The 22,765-nt window shown below is 34.0% G+C and overlaps 1 pseudogene; it reads right to left on the bottom strand.

The window, feature by feature from the left end:
* Nucleotides 1-3,970: 3,970 nt before the first annotated feature.
* LOC120210189 lies at nucleotides 3,971-6,430 on the bottom strand (annotated as a pseudogene).
* Nucleotides 6,431-22,765: the final 16,335 nt, after the last annotated feature.

Genomic DNA, 22,765 nt, shown 5'->3' with positions numbered 1-22,765 from the left:
CACTGCTGACCATTCTTCCGCCGCTCTTCGTCTCTCTTAATACTCGCACATCACACCATGGTTCAAACAAGAAATCAACAAGCTGACGTTTACTTTCTTCTATTTAACTACGGACATTATTATACATCGCGTCATCATATCCAATGCCCATTGCCAAATTATAAAATTTTGAGGTAAATAACGAGCTTAGTTTTATTGCCCCATTACTGATGTATTACTTTGTGGCTCTGTACGGAACTTCGATATCGATATGTACCTCAACAACTTCTTTTTTAAGCAGTCGAACCTAGTTGAGGTCGTGACTGCAGTTGATATTAAACACGAGGAGTATCTCTATTTATTCTCTTGCACTTTAATTATGTGTATTGAGACAATACACTTTAAGTGAGGGATTGAGTATTTAATTGAATTTTTCCTTGTTTATCTTTATGCTTTGACTGTAGTATGTCTTGGTTGAATTTGTAGAAACTTTCGTTGAAATCTTTCATTTTTGTTGAATAATTTAGAATGTCTTGTTTACTTAAAAACACACTCTTGTTTGAATTTGGATATATATGATAGTGGATCGCATGAATAGAAATTTAGTTAAACTTTTTTTGTGATATACCATGAATTTGTTAGTTGACATGTGCTTAACTCAATGCATGTACACACTTCAGTAAGATTTGAACCTTTGCGAACATATTCTTTAAATTTTTGCTTTTATTCTTGTTTGTTTGAGTGTGTCAAGTTTGACATCGATATTCTAAAACATGTAATTAAATGCATATCGATTTCCCTAGTGAACCATTTTTTTGCCTTTTACCTTTCCTTTGTTATACCCCCGTTTATTAAAACTCGAGCCCCTCTTTATCTATCTTTTCTACCATTGTCAAGACAAGACAACGAGTTACCCGATGTATGATCATGATCCACACAAAAAAAGAAAGAAAAAGAAAAAAAAGTTATCTCTCTTTTCTATCCTTGTCAGTACAAGAGAACGAATTATCCGATGTATGATCATGGTCCGCACAAAAATAAAGAAAAATAAGAAAAAAAGAAAAAAAAATTGTTTAATGTTTGACACATTTTTTGCATTCCTTTTATTTACTTTGTTTATTTGTGGAAATTGATCTTTAGCCATATTTTACCTTTCTCCACACCTATACCTAAGCCTTGTTATAACTCATTCAAGACCCTTTGATTATTGAATCTTTTTCTAATTAGTAGTTGAGATTTGATTTTCTTACAGGCTTATGATAATATCATGTTCGGTTCTGACTTTGAGCATTTTTGCACCCAAAACAAATTGAGTGAATCGATCGAACCTTTCTGAAGTGTTAAGTTGCATTGAGATTGATGGATGAATGGATTTCATGATTTTGCTTAAGTTGATCTTATTTGTGCTTTTCAATTGATTGATGTCTCGATTTGAATGATTGCTTTGAACTTGACTAGCATGGTTTTTTAGGATATGAGATGAGACGAAGGAAGGTAAATTGAGTATTTAACTTGTTTGATTAAAGCATGCTTGAGGACAAACATGTGATAAATGAGGAGGAATTTGATGAGTGTTTCAAATTGAAGATATTTACTTGTTAACTCTCTCATGTTATTGATTTATTACTATTGATTTGGTTATGTTTCACTTATTTATGTGCATGAATCTATTTTCCATAACCAGTAGTAAGAAGGGTGCATTATGCATTTTTTATTATCCGATAGTGGCTAGAGACATGGGCTCGACCTGGTGCATAATGTTGTTTGATGTGGTAGTTTCTAGAAGGTCTAGTCAACATTCTCTGGAAGGTGGACAATAGAATTATCTTAGATGGGTTGTTTTAGGAATTTAAGTTTGAATTTAAAAACATTTTAGGATTTATCTTTTTATTATGTTTAGTATATTTTTATTTTGAATTTTCATGTTATTTTTAGGTAATTCCATATCTATAAATACCCCGTGAGGTATTGCTTGACAATGTGCTTTCTTTTCATTTTTCTTTTATTTTATAAAAGGTTTCTCGGGTTTGTTTTATATTTTTCTTTCAACTTTTATTTTAAGTTTTTGCTTTGTTTTCCAAAAATGCTAAGTATGATTTCATCATGCTTAGATAAACTTTTAATTAGCCGATGGCTTAGTGATGACTCAATTCATTTGGTGAGAATTGAAAAGCACTTAATATCTTCGAATATCATTCTTAATTTTCTGCAAACTTGGATTGGCAATCGAACTTTCCTTAAAAAATCTCAACACTTTCATTTCAAAAAGAGCTCGTTAATTTGAATATTGTTCTGATTTACAGTTGGGAGGAAGAGTCGGATGGTAGCAAATTCGACTTCCTATGAACAAACTTAGTGACGGTCTACTAAGGAAAATTATGATCGGGTTTGATTCTCATTGTGACAATATAACCCGAGTCGGGCTTTTTTAGAGCTTAAAGTTGTATTGGTGCTAATGGCAATAGTTGTGTCCAAGTAATAATTGAATTTCAAAGATTAACTTGGGAGTATTGATTTACCGGAAAGAAAAGTAAGTTACAAGAGTTGAGTCTTGTAGATTGTAACCGTCATAAGTTTCAAAATAAAATCTCTTTCGATGATCGAAATGAATTGAGGCAAAACGAAACTTGAGACTATTTTTCATCATTATTGTTTTCAACTACTACTTTCATTCTTTGTAAATTTCTTTACTTAGTTCATTTTATCTAGTTTTTATATTACCAAACCCTTTTGTTTACTTAAAATTATTTCTTGGAACAGGATAAATACAATCCGACATTGAAAATTTTTAAATCTTTGCGGATAGACAATTTCTTTTCTATATCATATTTTATTTTATTTCATTTAAAAAAATATTTATTTGACAATTATGATGTTTGTGAGTCGACTTCCTTAAAAGTTGTCACCCCATGAACCAGTACCCAGATAATCAACAGAGGGCCGCAAAGATTCAAAGGGATGATGACAAACTAGGTTGTGGCCCCACCTTGAAGGAATTAAACAACGTATTCTTCAGGGATAACGAGAACTGAGAAGAGCACGGAGATCGGCCTCAGCTTTCTTGTTGATGGAATGGATATCTTCGTCACGTCACGGTGGCTTAGTTCAATTACACTCATGCCGAATCGGTGCCAATCGTAAAGTTCGGATTGTGCCTCGAGGAGGACGCTTTTGGGCAAGGTGGTGATCCTAGAGCGAAGTTAAAGTCCCGATCTAGAGGCTGAAATAATATTTTTCTTAATAGTATATGTGATTATTAGTTGTTCAAAATCTTCCCTTATTTATATAAAGGTAACTATAAAATAAGTGCTCAAATTATATTATTTTTTTTTAAATATGTGTCCTAATTTTTTGAATCATCCATGTGTCTTATCACTTTAGGTCTATGTGTCATAACTGTCATAAATTTCTGTTAAGTGAAACGTGTTACATTATGATAATTTTGATTTTTTAAAAATAAAAATTATTATATTTATAAAAAAAACTTTAATTTCTCTTAAATTATAAAAAAAACCCCAAATCTCTTACATTTCTAGTCATATGTTGTCATAGTTGTCGATGATTTATAATCGGAATTGCGTGGGGTCGCAATTTCAACATAAGGTTCGCATAGTACAAAAGTCAATTGGCAATCGATTAGTCTCAATTTCATAGGATTATTGATCATCGGAGGAGGTGAGGTTGAGTGGAGCTTTATCGACGAAAAATAGTTGTTGTTGCAAGCTATATGATTTGGGTTTTTTTAAAGTATTTCAAAAATTGCGTATTTTTTAAAAATATAATTTTTAAAAAAAGATAATCATGATTGAAGCACCTAAACTTATTCAAAAGATAATCATGATTGAAACACCTAAACTTATAATGTTAGGCAGCTGTATGATTCAAAAGAGAAGTTTAGACGCTTGTTTAAGACAACAATATTGTTTAGACACTTATTTAAAAAAAATGGTATTTCATTATTAGTGTATCAGGGAAATGCATGAAATTACAGTGAGAAAATTAACTATGTTCTATATGAACATAATGGAAAGACATTTCCAACAACAACCCAGGCTGGTGCTGCAAGCTTAATTTTTTTTTTCAAATTTTCTTAACAATTCCCAAGTGCACGCAACTCAACGTTGCTCAATTTATTACTAAAAATTAGGTATCCTCCCTGCCCCACCCTTTTCATCAAATCAATAGCTGGATGCGCTATGGTTGTTGAGTTTATAATAAAAATTTTGCAGCTTCACATTTTGCCGTGAAACCAAACTTGGATGTGCAGTACTTTCTATATACCCCTGTTAGTTTTCCTGTTGCCGCCTTCTCATGGAAACCAACCATCAACCTTGAACATTCTCTGCAACAACCACAAAGAAAAAAAGATTGGTACAATGTTTGTTTGGCAAGAAACGAAAAGAAGAAGATATGAACACTCACAGTAGCTGTTCTTCTTTGTAGCTGCTATGCCACTCGCATGTCTTACTCCATTGCTTGATCCCGTATAGACTGCATTGTGCAGTATAGATTGCAGCAGCTGTTAGTAGTGATGGTTGGAACTTAAGCATCTCGTTCTCCACCAGCGCAAGCTCGATCAAAAAGAACGACAGAAGCTCGAGCTTCTTGTTGGACCGAGCCGCCTTGAGGAACCTTCGCATGAAAACGTACGGAGTGGGAACGACATGTTGAATTGCAATGTGTTGAGCATCAACTTCTCCATTTCCAGAACTTCTTTCCTGGAGTAAGCTTTGTCTGATATAAGGATTAGGTCTCCCACGACTGGAACAGACACCTCCTCGTACTTGCATGCCAAAAGCATAGCAACCAGTCCAACCAACTGAAGCTTTTTCCTTACCACCGTTTGTTGAGACAAAAATCTGTCTATGATATTAACTGTAAGAAATAATGTCTCCCCCATGAGGTCGAATTTGTCGTGCACCTGTTGATGTTGCCAGCCAATTATGACCCTTAGTGCACACATTCATTGTTATACCATTTATGGCATCGGTGTTTTGTAGGGAAGAACAATTCAAATACCTCAATGAGCCAGTCGATCAGTATAGCCCTCATTTTCTCATTAATGTCAGATTGTTGCTCCATGTACTTAGGTGAAACACAGCTAAAATTCTGCATACATACAATGAATTGGTTGCATAGTAACTAAAATTTTCCTCAACTTAAAAAGGAAACAAATCCCATAATGGATATGGATAGATTTACCTCCATCTTTCTGTAATAAGCATGCAAATCTTCGACATACTGGACCACTGCCAGTGGATTCTTTGCATCACAGCCATCAATATCAACAATTGGTTCTTCAATTATATCCTCCATTTCCACTTCCTCCTATCAAATTTCACCAAACCGCGTTTTAGTAAACTTCTGACACTGAAGAATAATACATGAATTTAAGTAGTGGTGGCTATCGGACGAGCACCAGCTACCTAGCGATAATGGTACCCGCAATTTAAATCCCTGGAATAATATAACAATGTTTGAAAGAATGTTTGAAGTAGGTACCATCCCATCGGCATCACTGAAGCTGGTTTCTGTTTCTTCTAAGAACATGGGTACTGGATGGTCTAGAGATGCCTTATTTTCCTCCACATCTACAAATATGCAATCTCCAAACGCATTTGAACTTGGAACCAATGGTTTCAGCTTCTTGGTTTCCTGTTAAAAGGACAAGACATCAGAATCTAGAAAGAATGTTGTTGTCCGTGTTACTCAAACTCTTCAGTTCTCTTGAAGTGTGGGTAGTGGTACCTCGGGGTAATATTGTTGTTGACTAGTACTGGTAATTTGGGCAGCAAACTTCCTGAATGTCAAAAATGAAAGCAAAAACTCAGGATTTCAATAGGACACAGCTCTTCCAGTTGACTGAGATCTAAGATCCAAATTTTGAACCTTTTATCATTTAAAATTAAACTCTAACCTGGTAATAGGTCTGTGCACAGGATCAACCTGCTTGCTTTCAAAACAGCCATTTCTTCTGAGAAAGAAAAGAAAAAGAAAAATCTTCAGATTCTTTCAAGAGAAACAATTGAGAGACGAAAGAATAAAGTGAGATATACTGTGAGGAGGCTCTCTTATTAACAACACAAGGGTATGCTTTAGCTCCCACTAAGTTGTGATTAATAACACTCAAAGCCCTTCTGTTGTGCTTAATCTCCTGCCCAAACTTTCTGCAACCTGCAACAGCGCCTCCTTTATTCAAAACAAACATGTTAAATCCATGGGGTTCAAGTAAAACCCAGTTTTGGATATTGAATTTAATAGGAAATGAAACCAGATATACCTTGAAAATTCGTGGGTTTCGTGAGATTATGATTGTTCTCATCAGATAAATGTTCCATTTTCTATCCAGAAAAGCAACACCACCCCTCCAAATGAAGAAGAAGAAGAAGAAGGCCGATGTATGTAAATGTAACCTCTTTAGATTAGGGAGAGAATGAACATTTAAAGAAGTTAAAAAAGCCTCTCTCTCTCTCCCTCTCTCTCTCTCTCTCTCTGTGAAGCGGAGATCTACAAACACAGGTAGATATATAAAGGTTGGTCTGTCTGAAAGAGAAGGGGAGTGTTTTTAAAAAAGAGAACGGCTAATTATTGAAAAGTGACCGTTAGATGATAATACGAGCTTGTCCTAACAACGGTCACCTAGGCTGTGACGTGGCTGCCCCGCCGCATGTGAGTGCTTTTCAAAAATTATTAAACATCGAGGTTTAGTTTAGTTAATTGATAGGATTATGATGATTTTTTTATTGTTAATATAGAAATTTACTTTAATAATAAGATTTGAAGTTTGAGTATTTACATGACGCGCAGTCCGCTCTCCCCTGCCACTGTAGGCTCCTTTTGGGACATTATTAATTTATTATGTTATGTACAGACTATTTGTATAATAATGATTGTTTTTGCGCAGAAATAACCCCAAACAGTTCTCTCAAAATGTACTTATTCAAATTAAACAATTACTTAAAAAATACGATAGAGAATTGTTTTTTTAGAATAATATTATTTTAGATTAGATTTAATAATATTCTTTGAACAAAATAAAATTAATTCCATTGCTGGGTATTGCTTTATCAAGTTGACTATTAAAAAGTTATAAAATAATTATCCGATTATAGAATGTTATTTTATTGAGTTTATCTATTATTAAAAGTTACAAAATGATCACTTAACTATTCATTACATTTCAAACTTATCTTTTTCTATTGATAATTTAACGACAATTTGAATTGAATATTAACATGTTGACCGTGATATGATAAAATATGATCCTAAAATCTCAAACAACTACCATATTTTAGTCATCATGTTAACGTCTAGTTTAGACGATCATCAATTTTTAACGAAAAATGATGAGTTTGGAACATAATAACTTTTAATAATCGAATGACTCAACAAAACAACACTCTATTGTTAGATGAACATTTTATAACTTTTAATAGTTAAAATACTTAATAAAATAGTACTCTATAGTCGGATGACCTTTTATATTACTCATTTATAAGGAATATAATAAAATAAAAATGGATAAAAGCGGATACTTTACATTTATTGTTAGCAGAAAATGGGTATATATGCAGTCTAAAAAAAGTTAAAATTATAAATAATTTTAGTAATTATCTAATAATATGTTAGAAATTATGATATAGGATATGGTGTTTTTCTCGAAATATCACCTTTTAACATTAATTTTCTCTGTCAGGCATCCTTCAGATTATTTTTCCCGATCTAACACCCTTTGCAGTAAGGTGCGCCTCCTGCAACGCGCTTTATGCTGATCTGGCGTCACGTAGGGTAAGGCGCACCCCCTGCAACACGCCTTATGCTGACATGGACACACGTGTCTAAAGCGCGACCCCTGAGGCGCGCCTTACGCCCCGTAAGACTATAGCGAGGGGAAGGGGCCGCGCTTTTCAATTATCACATGCCCAATTATCAAACATGCATAATGCAAGACGCGGTGTAGGGACCGTGCCTTGCATAATTTACCCCTACTTCTCGGCTTTAAAGCATTCTCTCTCGGCTATAAATAGCCATCTCCCCATAAACTCTCTCATAATTTCCTCTCAACCGAGAAATTAATACAACAATCCTTTCAACCAGTAAATAACACCCGACAATCCTCTTATATTTGATCCAGAAGTTTGTTCGATCTTCGTTATAAGGTAATTTTTTTATAATAGTTTTTTATTATAAATTAGCTGACCCTATTCCCATATATAATGGGGTGAGGGGGAGGTAAGGTAGTAGGTTGCCCCCAACGCCAGGTTGAGAGCAGCTTCCGTGAAAGACCTCCAGCAGTCAGAATTATAAATTGCCCACCGTGGGACTCGATCCCACGACCACAAGGTTAAGAGCCTTGAGCTCTATATATTTTTATTATACTTATTGTTTTTTATGATTATTTGAAAAATATTATAGTAATTGTTTTCAATTAATTTCTGTGCCAGTTCAAGGGGGAAAGCGGGAGCACGTCGAAATATTTTTGCGGTGCAGGTAATAATATAAATTATATTATTTAAATTATTTACGTTTATGTGTAAAAATATTTATTGTGTTATATTTTCGTTCATATGTTATTTATTTAATCAGGTTTGTTTCAGTTTTTTTTTGCATATATAATATTATCGCACTTTTAAACTCTAAGAATGACGCGGCTTTCAGCTATTGTTTATTATGATGGAGAAATTCGAGAAGATGAAACCGGTGTTGTTTTCGTATCAAATGAGCGTGTTAAAATATCATTCAAGAGAAACATAACTCTTGAGGAGCTGATAACGAAGATTCCAAGGAAGGTTCATGTTGTAATATGACACCCATTCAAACTAAAACAAATATATAATTTTTATCAAAATAATAATCTAATTATACAACTATAATCTAAAATCGATTTTTAAACATTAAAATGCATACTTGTGTGCCAGCCTTCTAATCGATTAGCACCCTAATTTTTTCTAAATCATCAGGTAGCTCCTGATGATTTTTCCTATCACTAGACCACCTATTTAAGGAAAACAAAATTTATTATACACTTTATAAAATGATTAATATACGAAATCAGTTTTATAATTACCTCAATAGTAGTGGAAATACGAATGGGTTCTTGACAACGGGACATAAAAAGGGGAATCGATACCATGCCCAAGACTGCAGCAGCAGAAGACATCTACCGATAGCATTTTTCCTGTAGTCAGTGGCTCGACACATCTAGCTGTACAGGAAAGTCAAAGTTGTCGAGCCCCAACTGAGTGATCCGGCCAGACGAAAGTCGCCAATGTGTGCAACCACATACAGTGAACTTGGTTGCGCTATTTTTCCAGCATCAGCAACCCTCCTATCAGCTGCAGTATGCATGCCCGTGCATACATTTTAACTTCATCATCAGAGGTGTCCTCGCTCAACTCCCGAAAATTGGCATCTAACCAATTTAACGGTATCCAACCATCGTTAAAACTTTACGGGACACGTCCTAGATACTCTCGACACAAAGCAGTCCATGAACCGTGCGCCATCCCCGATATTATATCTCCATCCACCGGAAGCCCCAGGAGCATAGAAACATCTTCAAGTGTAATCGTGCAATTTCCGCACGGAAGATTAAATGTGTGGGTCTCCAGCCTCCACCGCTCCACTAAGGCAGCAATAAGGTCTGGTCCTATCTTACAGTGACCCTTATATCTACCTATGTGACAGAATCCAACTTCTACTAAATACGGCAAGACATGGCTAGGTATCACTAACTTAAGGTTCCTAATAAAAGGATCTAATACACGGTCCCTCTCCTAAAATTAAATAATTACAAAAATTAAATTTTAAACTAATAATCATGCATTAAATAAATAGATTATTACTAATAATTTAAATTAAATTAAAACGTTAAAATGTTACCGTATCAGCAAAATGACGTGATATATGATTTCCATCCAAGCGAAGTAGACCGCCTTCCATTTTATATCTGCAAAAAAATTAATTAAATAAAATATTAAAAAATTTAAATACTTAAATAAATTAAAAACAAAATATTAAATATAATAAAATATACCTTAAACAATTATGAGAGAATATAAGAGTATTTGAGAGAAGTTGAGAGCATTTAGTGTGATGAAAGTGATTGAGAATATGGGTATTTACAGGGAGGGGGTGAGGGTGTGAACGGTTGGGGTAGGTGGGTAATTAAACCTAGACACATATCATATTTAAAGGTAAGGCGTGCCGCAGGGTTCGCACTTTAGACATATGTATCAATGTCAGCATAAGGCGCGCTGTAGGGGCGCCTTACCCCACGTGGCATCAAATCAGCGTAAAGCGCGCTGCAGGAGGCGTCTTACTGCAAAGGGTGTCTGACAGAAAAAATTAAAGTTAAAAGGTGATATTTCGGGAAAAACGCCATAGGATATAATAGGCCAATAACATTGCCGTTAAATATGTAAAATCATTATTGACTTTTATAAATTATTATTGAGCACTTCGAGTTCGATTGCATAAAATATAAAAAAAACGTTTTTAAGCACTTGAAACCTCATTAAATGTAATAAAATTTTAAGAGAAAATAACTTCAGTGACCAAAAATACCTTATAATATACGATTTTAACCAACTTTTTTTGGATTTGCCAAAATGACCAACAAAATCGCAATGCGATCACTAATTCGCAACGCGATCTCAGGTATCGCAAATCAATTTCCAGATTCGCAACGCTAACTTCGACTATCGCATTGTAATTTACATATTCGCGTTGCGATAGTCCAAGTTCGCGTTGCGATTTTCCAAGTTCGTTGCGATAGTCTCCAAATTCGTTGCGATAGTCTCCAAGTGCGTTACGATAGTCTCCAAGTGCGTTGCGATAGTCTCCAAGTTCGTTGCGATAGTCTCCACGTTCATTGCGATAGTCTCCAAGTTCGTTGCGATAGTCTCCAAATTCGTTGCGATAGTCTCCAACTTCGTTGCGATAGTCTCCAACTTCGTTGCGATAGTCTCCAAATTCGTTGCGATAGTCTCCAAATTCGTTGCGATAGTCTCCAACTTCGTTGTGATAGTCTCCAACTTCGTTATTGCATTTGTTTCTTAAGAATTTTCTCTAAAAAGATAGTATTCGCGCCGACGTGTCGACGACACGTATTACCACGACCACGACCACGACCCGAGACGAGACGGACGGCGGCGGCGGCGCGCGAGAGTCCCCATTGTTCTCTATCACTCAACAAGGAAGTGGGAAAGCCAAGCCTTAAATACCATTCCCAATAGTGTTTCCAATACTATGTGGGATTGAGCATTACCAACACTTGTTCCCAATAGTGTTTCCGGATACACTTTAAGTTCAATTATAATCAACATTTACTACTTGCTCGAAATACCAAGCAGAGTAGACAATATCGTGATGAATTGTTTTGTTAAGTTGGTAAAGCATGTTCTTGGATTACGAGAGGCTTATTGTAAATGTAAACAAAAAATTTCTTCCGTTTCTTCATAATTTAAAGTGCTAGTGAATTTTCAATTCCACATAGTATTGGAAACACTATTGGGAATGGTATTTAAGGCTTGGCTTTCCCACTTCCTTGTTGAGTGATAGAGAACAAGGGGGACTCTCGCGCGCCGCCACCGTCGTCGTCCGTCTCGTCTCGTCTCGTGGTCGTGGTCGTGGTCGTGGTAATACGTTTCTTCGACACGTCTGCGCGAATACTATCTTTTTAGAGAAAATTCTTAAGAAACAAATACAATACCACCAGTCATTGCTATTTTGGACTATCGCAACGAACTTGGAGACTATCCCAACGAACTTGGAAAATCGCAACGCAAACTTGGACTATCGCAATGTGAATATGTAAATCGCAATGTGATAGTCAAAGTTCGCGTTGCGAATCTGGAAACTGATTTGCGATACCTGAGATCGCGTTGCGAATTAGCGATCGCATTGCGATTTTGTTGGTCATTTTGGCAAATCCAAAAAAGTTGGTTAAAATCGTATATTATAAGGCATTTTTGGTCACTGAGGTTATTTTCTCAAATTTTAAATATACGAATGTAAAATTGTTTTGATCCTTAGGAATCTCTAGACTATAAATATTTATAGTAGTTTTTTTTTCATAAAAATTCACCCGAGAACAACCCATTAATTACCCCACTGTTACATAAAATATGAAAGTAGAAGAGTGGATAATTTTACCCATCCGGACCACAATCATGCAACTGCTCATAATTGTGAACAATTCTTCATCCATTTTTTTATTCGTAAATAAAAAACTGAAAGACGGAGCACTGCTTGGGTTTACAATTTTACATGACGAAAAATTGAAGAACAAAACCAAACGAGAGGTGAATGCGCTGTTTGGGATTTCATTATATTTGATCATCTGTTAGAAAATCTTTAAGCACAAGGATTAAATGAAGAAATTATTATATGCCATTTATACAAAATAATTTTAACTTTCAACAATGATACTTACTTTATCTTAGTAGTATTTGTCAACTCTCCATTTCTAACCCCATTTTTTTCTCACAAGCATTTCATCGAACATCTATGCTTCACCTGAGATGACATGTATCTAACATTACACCTTGAATCGTTGATGGTCCTGATAGTCCCTTGGTCGGGCCTTCTCTCAATGGACCATTATTCAAGTCAACACCTCCACATAATTCAAAGTTAGATTAGAATTTCTCATGCATCACCGACTGAAAAGTTACGCTTGAAATGAGAAGAGTGAAGCGAAAAAGGAAATTCAAGATCGAAAATGAACTTGGGGTTTAGAATGAAATTTAGGATTGTGTTGCAATTTTTAAAAGTTGGGGGACCTAAATGTAAGTGCCTGAAATTTCAGCGACCATATTGCAAACGTACTAACGGCAGTGTAACAACGTCAAACGGTCGGGGACCATATTGCAAACAGACTAAATGTTGGGGGACCATATTGCAAACGGACTAAATGTTGGGGACTGTATTTCAAATTTTAAAAGTTGAGAGACCTAAATGAAAGCTTTAGAAAAATTCAGTGACCATTATTATACTTTACCCTATATTTAATTATAATTATCTCTAAAACTTAAAACCAAACAAGTTAAATAAACAGCCCTACTAATAAGGGTTCATTGGGTGCTGGTATTCCAACGTAGTGGGACCACATAAAGACCAAACCCTTTGCAAGCTACGGGTACGTTAACTCGTCCTTTGTTTAAGGATTAAATAAGATAACGAAATATTTGAATTTGATTTGATAAATTTAGATTAATATTTAAATTGAATAAATTTAATTTGATCTCAAATTTGGTTTATTTTTTAACAAACTAAAGCGAGTTATTTGATAATTGATATCGACTTTAAAAACTTACGAGTAATTTGAAGAAATAATACATTAATTTTTTATTATTTAAAATTAAATTATTAATAATATTAATATTTATTTTTTAAAATTAATATATAAGACTTTTATGTATTAATGGTTTAGGTTCTAATTCGAGTTTGAACTTCAATCGAGCTATGTTTGAGAATGTTTTGAGTTCAAGTATTTTTGAGCTCAATTCAAGCTTGAAAATTTTAAGCTCACAAGCTTTCGAGTCGAGTTTCAATTTTTTATTTTGAGTTAGAGTCGAACTTGATAAATTTAAGCTTGTGAGCTTTCGAATCGAGTCAAATTCAACTTCAAACTTTTCGAGTCAAGTTAAACACAATAATATTTGAGCTCAACTCAACTCATTAGTCTTTTTATTTTTTTTCCTTTGAAAATATTTTTGGTCCCCCTAAGCTTTGATAAATGGGGGTATTTTCATAATCTTAATATATTTTCAGTAAGGCTTAACAACATGGGTTCGGAGGTAGTGCCCACCTGGAAATTTAGATTTTAATTTTATTGAGGATATCATTTTAAAATTTTATATATGTTTATTTTATACGGAATTTATTTATTATTAGGATATATATATCTATTATAATATATATATATATATATATTTGTCATTGCTTATGACCATGTTTGGTGATTCCTAATAAACAGGGACGAACACATGGGATGTGAACTTAAAAATTTATATTATAGATTTTAGATGATGCAAAGTTATAAAATTTTAGGAATACAAAATTAGATAATTAATAGAAAATATAAAAAATAAATAAAATATAAAGAATTTAAAAATTTTAGGGGTGCAATCGCACGTAACACCCATTTGGTCCATTCAAAAAATGTTTATCCATTTATATTCTAGAACTTGCTTGTGAATACATGTTGAGACTACAATTTGAATTTGATGCTATAAAATGATATGGGAACTTAGGATTTACCCATTTTTCATACCTTAAAAAATGTCTATCCATTTATTTTCCATTAGTTAGCCACTTTAAGTCATTTTCCATTTTTTTTGTTTTACCACACTTTATACCCAAAGTCCCTCTTTTTCTACCATTTTCGAGACAAAAGAACAAGTTTTTTTTCAACGAATTTTTTTTCATAAAATACAAAAAAGTACTCGATAAAAAAGAGAAAAAGTTCGGAAAGAAAAGACTCGGGGAAAAAAAGAGAAATGTGAAGAAAAAGAAAAAAAGATTGATGTTTGGATGTTAAGATTCTTTTGATTGATTGAGTTTCGTTTGATGTTATTTGTGGATCTGACCTTATAAGCATCTTTTTTCTTTACTATTGACCCTATAATTTTGCCTTTTACCATATCCTTACCTAAGCCCCACCACAACCCTTGAAAGACGCTTTGATTTTAGCATCATATTCATATACAATAGTGGAGATTTGATATACTTGCAGGCCTATGGTAATATTGTGTTATGTTATGACTTTGAAAGTTGATTACACCCTAAACACGTTCAGAGTATTGAATGAATCCATGTAAGAGTGTTAAGTCTTGTCGCATTTGAAATTAATGAATTAATGGGATATGATTTTGCTATAAAATTTATCTTGCTCATGCTCTTCTACTTGATTGTTGTTTTGGTTCGAATATTTGAAGTGGACTTGACTTTATTGATAGTCTGAAATGTGAAACGAGACTATGGAAGATAAATAGAAAAGTTAGTATGTTGAACTGATGCTTGAGGACAAACATTGAATAAGTGAAGGAGAATTTGACAAGTGTTTAATATTGCATATTTTTATTATTTTTTACCTTTCATTTATTGATTGAATATTATTGATTTGTCTTTATTTTGGGTTTATTTTGAGCACGAGCCTCATTGGATTAATTAGCTAAAAACCAACAGATTTCAGAATGCTAAGCATAATCCAATCCATGCTTAGTTAAACTTCCACTTAGCCAAAGGTTTTAGCGAAACTCAATTCTAATCGTGAGAATTGAGTCTTGATCTTCATACCTTCAGATTATATTCTTCGATTATCTGGAAACTAGGAGTGTCAATCGACCATTCCTTTAAAAGTTATTACATCTACGACTAAAAAGGTACACGTTTATTTGAAGAATGTTTTGCTTGAAGTTTGGAAGTAGAATCGATTGGTCGTAATTCGACTTCCTGTGAACAAACTTATTAGCGATCCGTTAAGGGGAATCAAGACCGAGTTCAATTCTTGGTAAGACACTATAGCTCGAGTTGGGCTTTTCTAGAACTTAAAGTTATTTTAGATCTAACTACGATAGACGTGGCTAGACCAATAATGAACGAATTTCGGAGATAGACTTGGAAATTTCGGTTAACCACAGAGGAGTTAGCTGTAGAGGTTGAGCCCTGTTGATTGTAACCGGTGTACGTCACGAAGGGAAAATTTTATTTCGATGATCGATCAAAATTGGGGATAAGCAAAACCTAAGACTATATCACCCCTATTGAATTCTTCTACTTTATATAATTTACTTATTTTCTCATTATTTTTATTAAGCGTTTATTATTTATTTACTTTCATTAATTTTAAAATCTCCTTCTTTTATTTTTTTGTAGTTGATTCAATTCGAAAAACGACATTATCAAACTTTCTTAGTCCTTGTGGAACGACATTACTTCTATATACTGCTTTATTTATTTGAGAATTAAGAATTATTTTTATTTGACAAATTCGACGGTTGTCACCTCTACTACTTATCATGACACTTTTTCGCACAATATCTACCTTGAATCAAACTAAAAAGACTCAACCTCGTTGTGTATCTTTCTTCTATTAATTTGAGTATAAACATGCGACTCTTAACTCATTCACAATAAAATCCAAATAGAGTTAGGGATGTTGAGACATCTTTCAATTTTTTTTTTTTTGAATTTTTCATCGGAGACACCACAAACAATGACGAAACGTAACGATAATAAATTTAAAATTAGAGTTTCAGTTAGAGGTGGTTTTTTTTTGAGAGATTGAAAAAATTGAACTTTTGAAAGTTCAAGACTTAAATTTAAAATTATTTTTTTATTGAGATGATTGGTTGGAGTTAATAATTTATTGATTAAAATAAGACAACCAATGGACATGATTGAACTTTAGAATTTAATGATTGATTGATTTATGATTGAACTTTGGAATTTGATGAATGATTGATTGGAGCGTCAGGATCACTCATATCAATCGTGAGATGAATCGTGTGGCTAATGCGCTCGCTCGTCTTGGTCAAACAACATCCACTACCCTTTCATGCTTATCAACCCTTCTAATGAAATATACTGTGCGCTCCAGATGCACATGAACATTTGGAGGAGGAGCACTCTCTGATTTGTTACCTTTTTTGTAACCCAAAAACATAAGACAACCGAAAATATAAATGACTATATTTTTATTTTTTAAAATCAACAATCAAAATAAGGCAATACAGAAATAAAATGACCACAGGTGTAATTTACCCTTATTATTATAGCATAAAAAGATAGAGGTAAACTACACTATTAATCATTAAATTTTATTCTATTTCTTATTTTACCAATTGTACTTTCAATTATTTTAGCTTACTCATTAAATTTTTGAATTGCTCTCGTTTTGCTCGTTCTGAATTATTTTATTATTATTTTGATATGATATGAATTTTATTATTATTATTTAATATAAAAATAATTTAAAATATAAAATTAAACCTAGATGATGGTCGACGGTGACGAAAAGAGACGATGATTATTTTAAATCATTTTAAATTTAATAATAATAAAAAAATATTATATATTTTAAATTATTTTATATTTAATAATATCTAAAAATGTCATGTCATAGAATAATAATAATAATAAATAATTTGTAGTGGTTAAAATAAGAGTAATTTACAAGTTTAATGTATAAATTAAAAAATTAAAAATATAGTGAGTGAAATATGAGATAAAATTTACTAATTAATGGGTGGAGGGGGTTCACCCAAAAACAGATGTACAAGTAAGAACAGAAATTGAGAGCTTCCTTCGGTCTTTAGTCTTGACTCTTATCACCAGTCTCCTTATCTTCTTTCTCTTCTATCTTTATGGATCCTTACAAGGTACCGTTTACTAAGTACCATTATCCATTTCTTAAGCTTCAGTTCTTACTCAAGTGTGATGAATTGCTCAAGAAATTAAGAAAAGATTAAGAGAATAGAGAAGATAGATTGAAGAAACAGAATACTGAATATTTTCATTCATGGATTTGATGCTCATTACAACTAATTTTTTTTATAGGAATATCCATAACAGATTGCCAGCTGTGCCTTATTTTCCAACAAACTAGATTCCTTTAACCGATTTGTCTTCTACTATTGGTGCAGGTTGTTGGGCTCGTTTTCCTTCTCAGGTCCACTAAGCACTCCCTCCTTAGCTCCGTTTGCCCATGCCCAAGTTCCTGGTTCATCAGGTAATATCATAACCCGATCTTTCTGCTCTTTATCTAATTTCCTGATTTCAATCCCTAATTTCCCCGAGTTCCCTTTTTTTTCTCTTCAGTAATCCCTAAATTTACCTCATAGGTCATGGTAATACCCTCATCTACAACATATGTTTTTCCCCAAGGATCAAAGTCAGGAAATTGGGATCGCAGGACCGTGAAATCTTCCCAAGTTGCATTCTCAACTCCTAGATTCGACCATTGAATAAGCAATTGAGTCATTGCCTTGTTGTTTCGTTTGATGACTCGTTTATCCAAAATGATTACTGGATAAACCCGAAGTTGGCCATCAGTAGTGAGTTCAGGTGGGTCTCGCGAAGCAACATTTTTATCCCCAGTTTTGTGTTTAAGAAGACTGATATGAAATACCAGATGAAGCTTAGAATAATCTGGTAATTCCAATTGGTATGCTACTGAACCAATGCGTTTCTTGATTTTGTAGGGACCATAGTAATGAGCAGACAATTTCAGATTCCTGCGTAAGGCCAAAGAAGTTTGCTTATAAGGCTGGAGCTTAAGGTAAACTTCTTCCCCTTCCATGAATTCTCTGTCACTGCGATGTTGATCTGCATAATACTTCATACGATGATGTGCCTTAGTCAATTGGTCAAGTAGTATACTGTTAACATTATCTCTTTCCTGCATAAATTGTTGGACATCAGCCACCCTTGATTCATTTGTCCATGTCATAGTTGGAGGTGTATAACCATATAAGGCATGGAAAGGAGTAGTTCCCAATGCTATATGAAAACTAGTGTTATATCATCATTCTGCATGAGATAACCACTTAGCCCAGGAACTAGGTTTTAAAAAACAAAGTCCTCTTAGATATTATTCAAGAAATTGGTTGAGTCTCTCTGTTTGACCATCTGTTTGAGGATGATAGGAAGTGGTAAATATAGTTGTAGTGCCCAATAACTTCAAGAATTCTTTCTAAAAAGCACTAGTAAAAACTTTGTCTCGGTCAGACAAAGCAATCTTAGGTTGACCATGAAGTTTGTAGACTTGATCCAAGAAAATTTTAGCAACTTCAGTAGCTGTAAAAAAATGAACCAGAGGTAAAAAATGCCCATATTTGGTGAATTTTCCAATTACCACTAAAATAGAATTATATCTATTAGAAGTAGGCAACCCCTCAATAAAATCCATTGTAATAAATTCCCAAACTTGTTGTGGAATAGGTAAAGGTTGTAGTAAACCAGGCTGTAGGATATTTTCATGTTTGATTCTCTAACAAACATCACACTGTTGTACATGTTATTTAACCAATGCCTTCATTCCCTTCCAATAAACTATAATTTCATCCTATGATAAGTAGCTTGTATCCCAGAATGGTCACCTTGTGGTGAATCATGAAGTGTAGAAAGGATTTGTGTTCTTAAACCACCTGTCTCACCAATATAAACTCTGCCTTTATATCTGAGAACTCCTTTAGTATAAGACCAATCTGCTATAGCATGAGTTTCAAGTAGCAATTTAGGAATTAAATCCTTTGCCAAAGAGTCATGTTCATAATTGTTTTCCACCTCCTATACCCAAACAGGAATAACTATTGTAGCAGATAACTGATGTAATTCGAATAATCCTCAAACTACCTTGATAACGCATCAGCAACCCTTTTATGTTTTCCTTTGTGAAACTGAATAGAGTAGTCCAATACTAGCAGCTTTGTTAATCATTTCTTTTGAATAGCAGTAGTGAGCTTCTGTTCTAGTAAGTGCTTCAAATATTCATGGTTTGTTTTAATAATAAATGGATTGCATTCAAGATAATGCCTCCATTTAGAAACAACCACTAATATTGCTAGATACTCCTTCTCATAAATAGATAAATCAACCTGCTTTGGTCCCAAAGCCTTACTAAGGTAAGCAATTGGTCTACCTTCTTGAGAGAGGACTACACCTATACCCTTGGAACTGGCATCAGTTTCCAAACAAAATTGTTTTGTGAAGTCTGGTAAAGCTAACATAGGAGCATTACACATAGTCTCTTTGAGTCTGATAAATGCCTTAATTGATCTTTTTTCAACATTGTAGTGAGGGGTTTACTGATTTCCCCATAAACTTTAATAAATTTTCTGTAATAACCAATAAGGCCCAAAAACCCTCTTAAGGATTTCAAATTCTGTGGAATGGACCAGTTCTGAATTGCCTGAATTTTTGAGGAATTTGTAGATACTCCTCTAGGAGAAATAGTATGACCAAGATATTCTACTTCAGATTGGCCAAAAAACATTTACTTCTCTTAGCAAAAAGTTTATTTGCCTTAGAATCTCCAAAACAGTTCTCAAATGATGCTCATGACTATGCAAATAAAATTATAGATTAAAATATCATCAAAGAATACTAGGACAAATTTCCTAAGATATACTCCAAATATATCATTCATAAGAGCTTGAAAAGTAGCAGGTGCATTAGTTAAGCCAAAGAGCATTACCTTAAATTCAAAATGACCATGGTGTGTCCTGAAGGCTGTTTTTAGAATGTCTTCAGGCTTAATCCTTATCTGCAATAACCAGATCTCAAATCCAATTTAGAAAAAAATGTGCACCAGCTAGCTCATCCAAAAGATCATCCACCGCAGGAATGGGAAATTTGTTCTTAACAGTTAATGCATTTAACTGCCTAAAATCAATGCACATTCTCCAACTTCCATATTTCTTTTTAACCAATAAACAAGGTGAAGCAAAATGACTTTTTCTTGTTTGAATAATTGATGTTGCTAACATTTCAACCACTTGTTTCTCAACTTCTGTTTTCTGATGATAAGGAATCCTGTAGGGTCTGACATTTACTGCTTCAATTCATGGTTTAAGAGTAATATAATGATCATGCTTCCTTATTGGAGGCATCCCAGTAGGTTCCTCAAAAACATCTTTATAGTCAGTAATTATTGCTTGAAGATTATGAGGTATTTCGTTATCAGCAACTTCTGCATTTAACATGTAAATCTCCCCCACTACTTCAGGATTTTTAATCATAAATTTTTGCATCTTATTGCCTGAAATTATCTTCATTGCAATAGAATGCAACCCTCCCTTCAATACAATCTCATGTTCACCCATTTTAAAACTAAGAGTCATGTTGTTAAAATCCATTAAGACTGGACTATATTTCCTCATCCAGTCAACTCCTAGTACCATATCACTGCCTCCAAAGGGTAAAACCCTAAAATCATGTGCAAAAGTAAAATCTTGCATTTCCCAGCTCAACTGTTTACTTTTTGCCGTGATGTAAAGTTTATCACCATTAGCCACTGTAATAACTAAGAGATTAGTTTCTTCCAACTCCAACCCTTCTTTAGCCCACCTGTTAGTGACAAAACTATGGGTGCTGCCACTATCAATTAAAATACTGAGTGGTTTCCCTTTTATGAATCCTTGAATTCTGAGGGTATTGCTTCTTGAATTGCCAGTAATTGCATTTATAGAAATCTTTGGATCATTCTCTTCAGATGCTGCCTTATCATAATTAGGTTGAGCTGCTTGTAATTCTTCAAGTTCCTCTTGCTCTTCTATCTCTTCCATAGAATTTAATTGTTTAAATTTACAGTGATGGCCTGGTGTAAACTTATCACCACATTTATAGCATAAATTATTTGCTCTTCTATATTCCAATAATTATTGTCTGTTTTGAGTGATTCCTGGACTGTTCTTCAAAGATGAACTCTGTGATGAATTAAGTATTATGGAACTGGTAGCATTTCCTAACAACACTGGTCTTGGAATACTTCTAATTCTGTTGTTTTCCACTTCTAAAGACAATTCATATAGTTTTACTTTTCTAGCAGCTTCAGCTACAGTCTTTGGTTACAAAACCTTAACTTTGTGTTTCAATTCCTCCTTAAGACCACTCAAAAAACTGGAAACAAAATACTCCTCTCCTAATTCAAGATTAATCTGAAGAAGATAAGGTTGAAGTTCACCAAACTGAGCTTCATGCTCCTCAACAGAAGATAGTTGAGTCAACTTATTAAACTCATCAATAACATCAGTATATCCTTTATCAACAAATTGATGACACAAATCAGAGACAAATTCATGCCAAGTGACTATACTCTTTTTCATGATATACCCATCAAACCAAACTTCAGCTCTACCAGTGAAATACATAGCAGCTATCTCTAACTTCTGAAACTCAGGAGCATCAAAAATAGAAAAACACTTCTCACATTTCCTAATCTAACTCCTAGGATTACTGCCATTAAAGAATTGGAGCTTTATTTTTGGTTTTGGAAGAAACATACTAGTATTGTTGTTCCTGGAATGTTTTTCCAAAAATTGAATGGCCTTTAATAATCGATTATTCCCCCGACTCAGTTGTATGGGCTACTGCTTTCATTTTTAGAACATCAGGAACTCTTTTATTAGTATCATGTGGCAAACTAGGTTTAGATGCTAGAATTCCAGGTTGTCCCGGCTGAAATGAATACTTTTCATGCTCATCTATAACTGTGACTTGTAAAGGCAGCGTGCTTGGTTCTTTAAGCTAACTGTAGGCAATGGTTGTCTTTCTGTAGGAGAAGAATGTCCTGATTCAGTCCCAGTTTTCTACATCAATCCCAAAAGTTGCTGGAGCATATTCTTTGTTTCATTTTTGGTAGTCTCCAAAGCTTGCATCCTCTGCTCCAAAGCACTCTGTTGATTAAGCTACTAAGTGGGAATCACTTCTGCTTCAGAAGACTCTGCTGGATCAGTAGGAATGAACGGCGGCTGCTCAATAAGAGTCATTTGCTGTGTTTTCTTTGATTTCCCCAGTTTGAATTTTTTTTGTACTTTTGGATCAAAAAACCGTGCTCTGATTACCAATTGTGATTAATTGCTCAAGAATTTAAGAAAAGATTAAGAGAATAAAGAAGATAGATTGAAGAAACAGAATACTTAATATTTTTATTCATGGATTTGATGCTCATTACAACTAATTTTTTTTTATAGGAATAGCCATAATAGATTGCTAGCTGTGCCTTATTTTCCAACAAACTAGATTCCCTTAACCGATTTGTCTTCTACTGTTGGTGCAG

This window comes from Hibiscus syriacus, unplaced genomic scaffold, assembly GCF_006381635.1.
Source record: "Hibiscus syriacus cultivar Baekdansim isolate YM2019G1 unplaced genomic scaffold, ASM638163v2 tig00109919_pilon, whole genome shotgun sequence".
Classification (NCBI taxonomy): Eukaryota; Viridiplantae; Streptophyta; class Magnoliopsida; order Malvales; family Malvaceae; genus Hibiscus; species Hibiscus syriacus.
The sequence above is the reverse complement of the archived record's forward strand: the minus strand, read 5'-3'. Positions and strand labels throughout refer to the sequence as shown.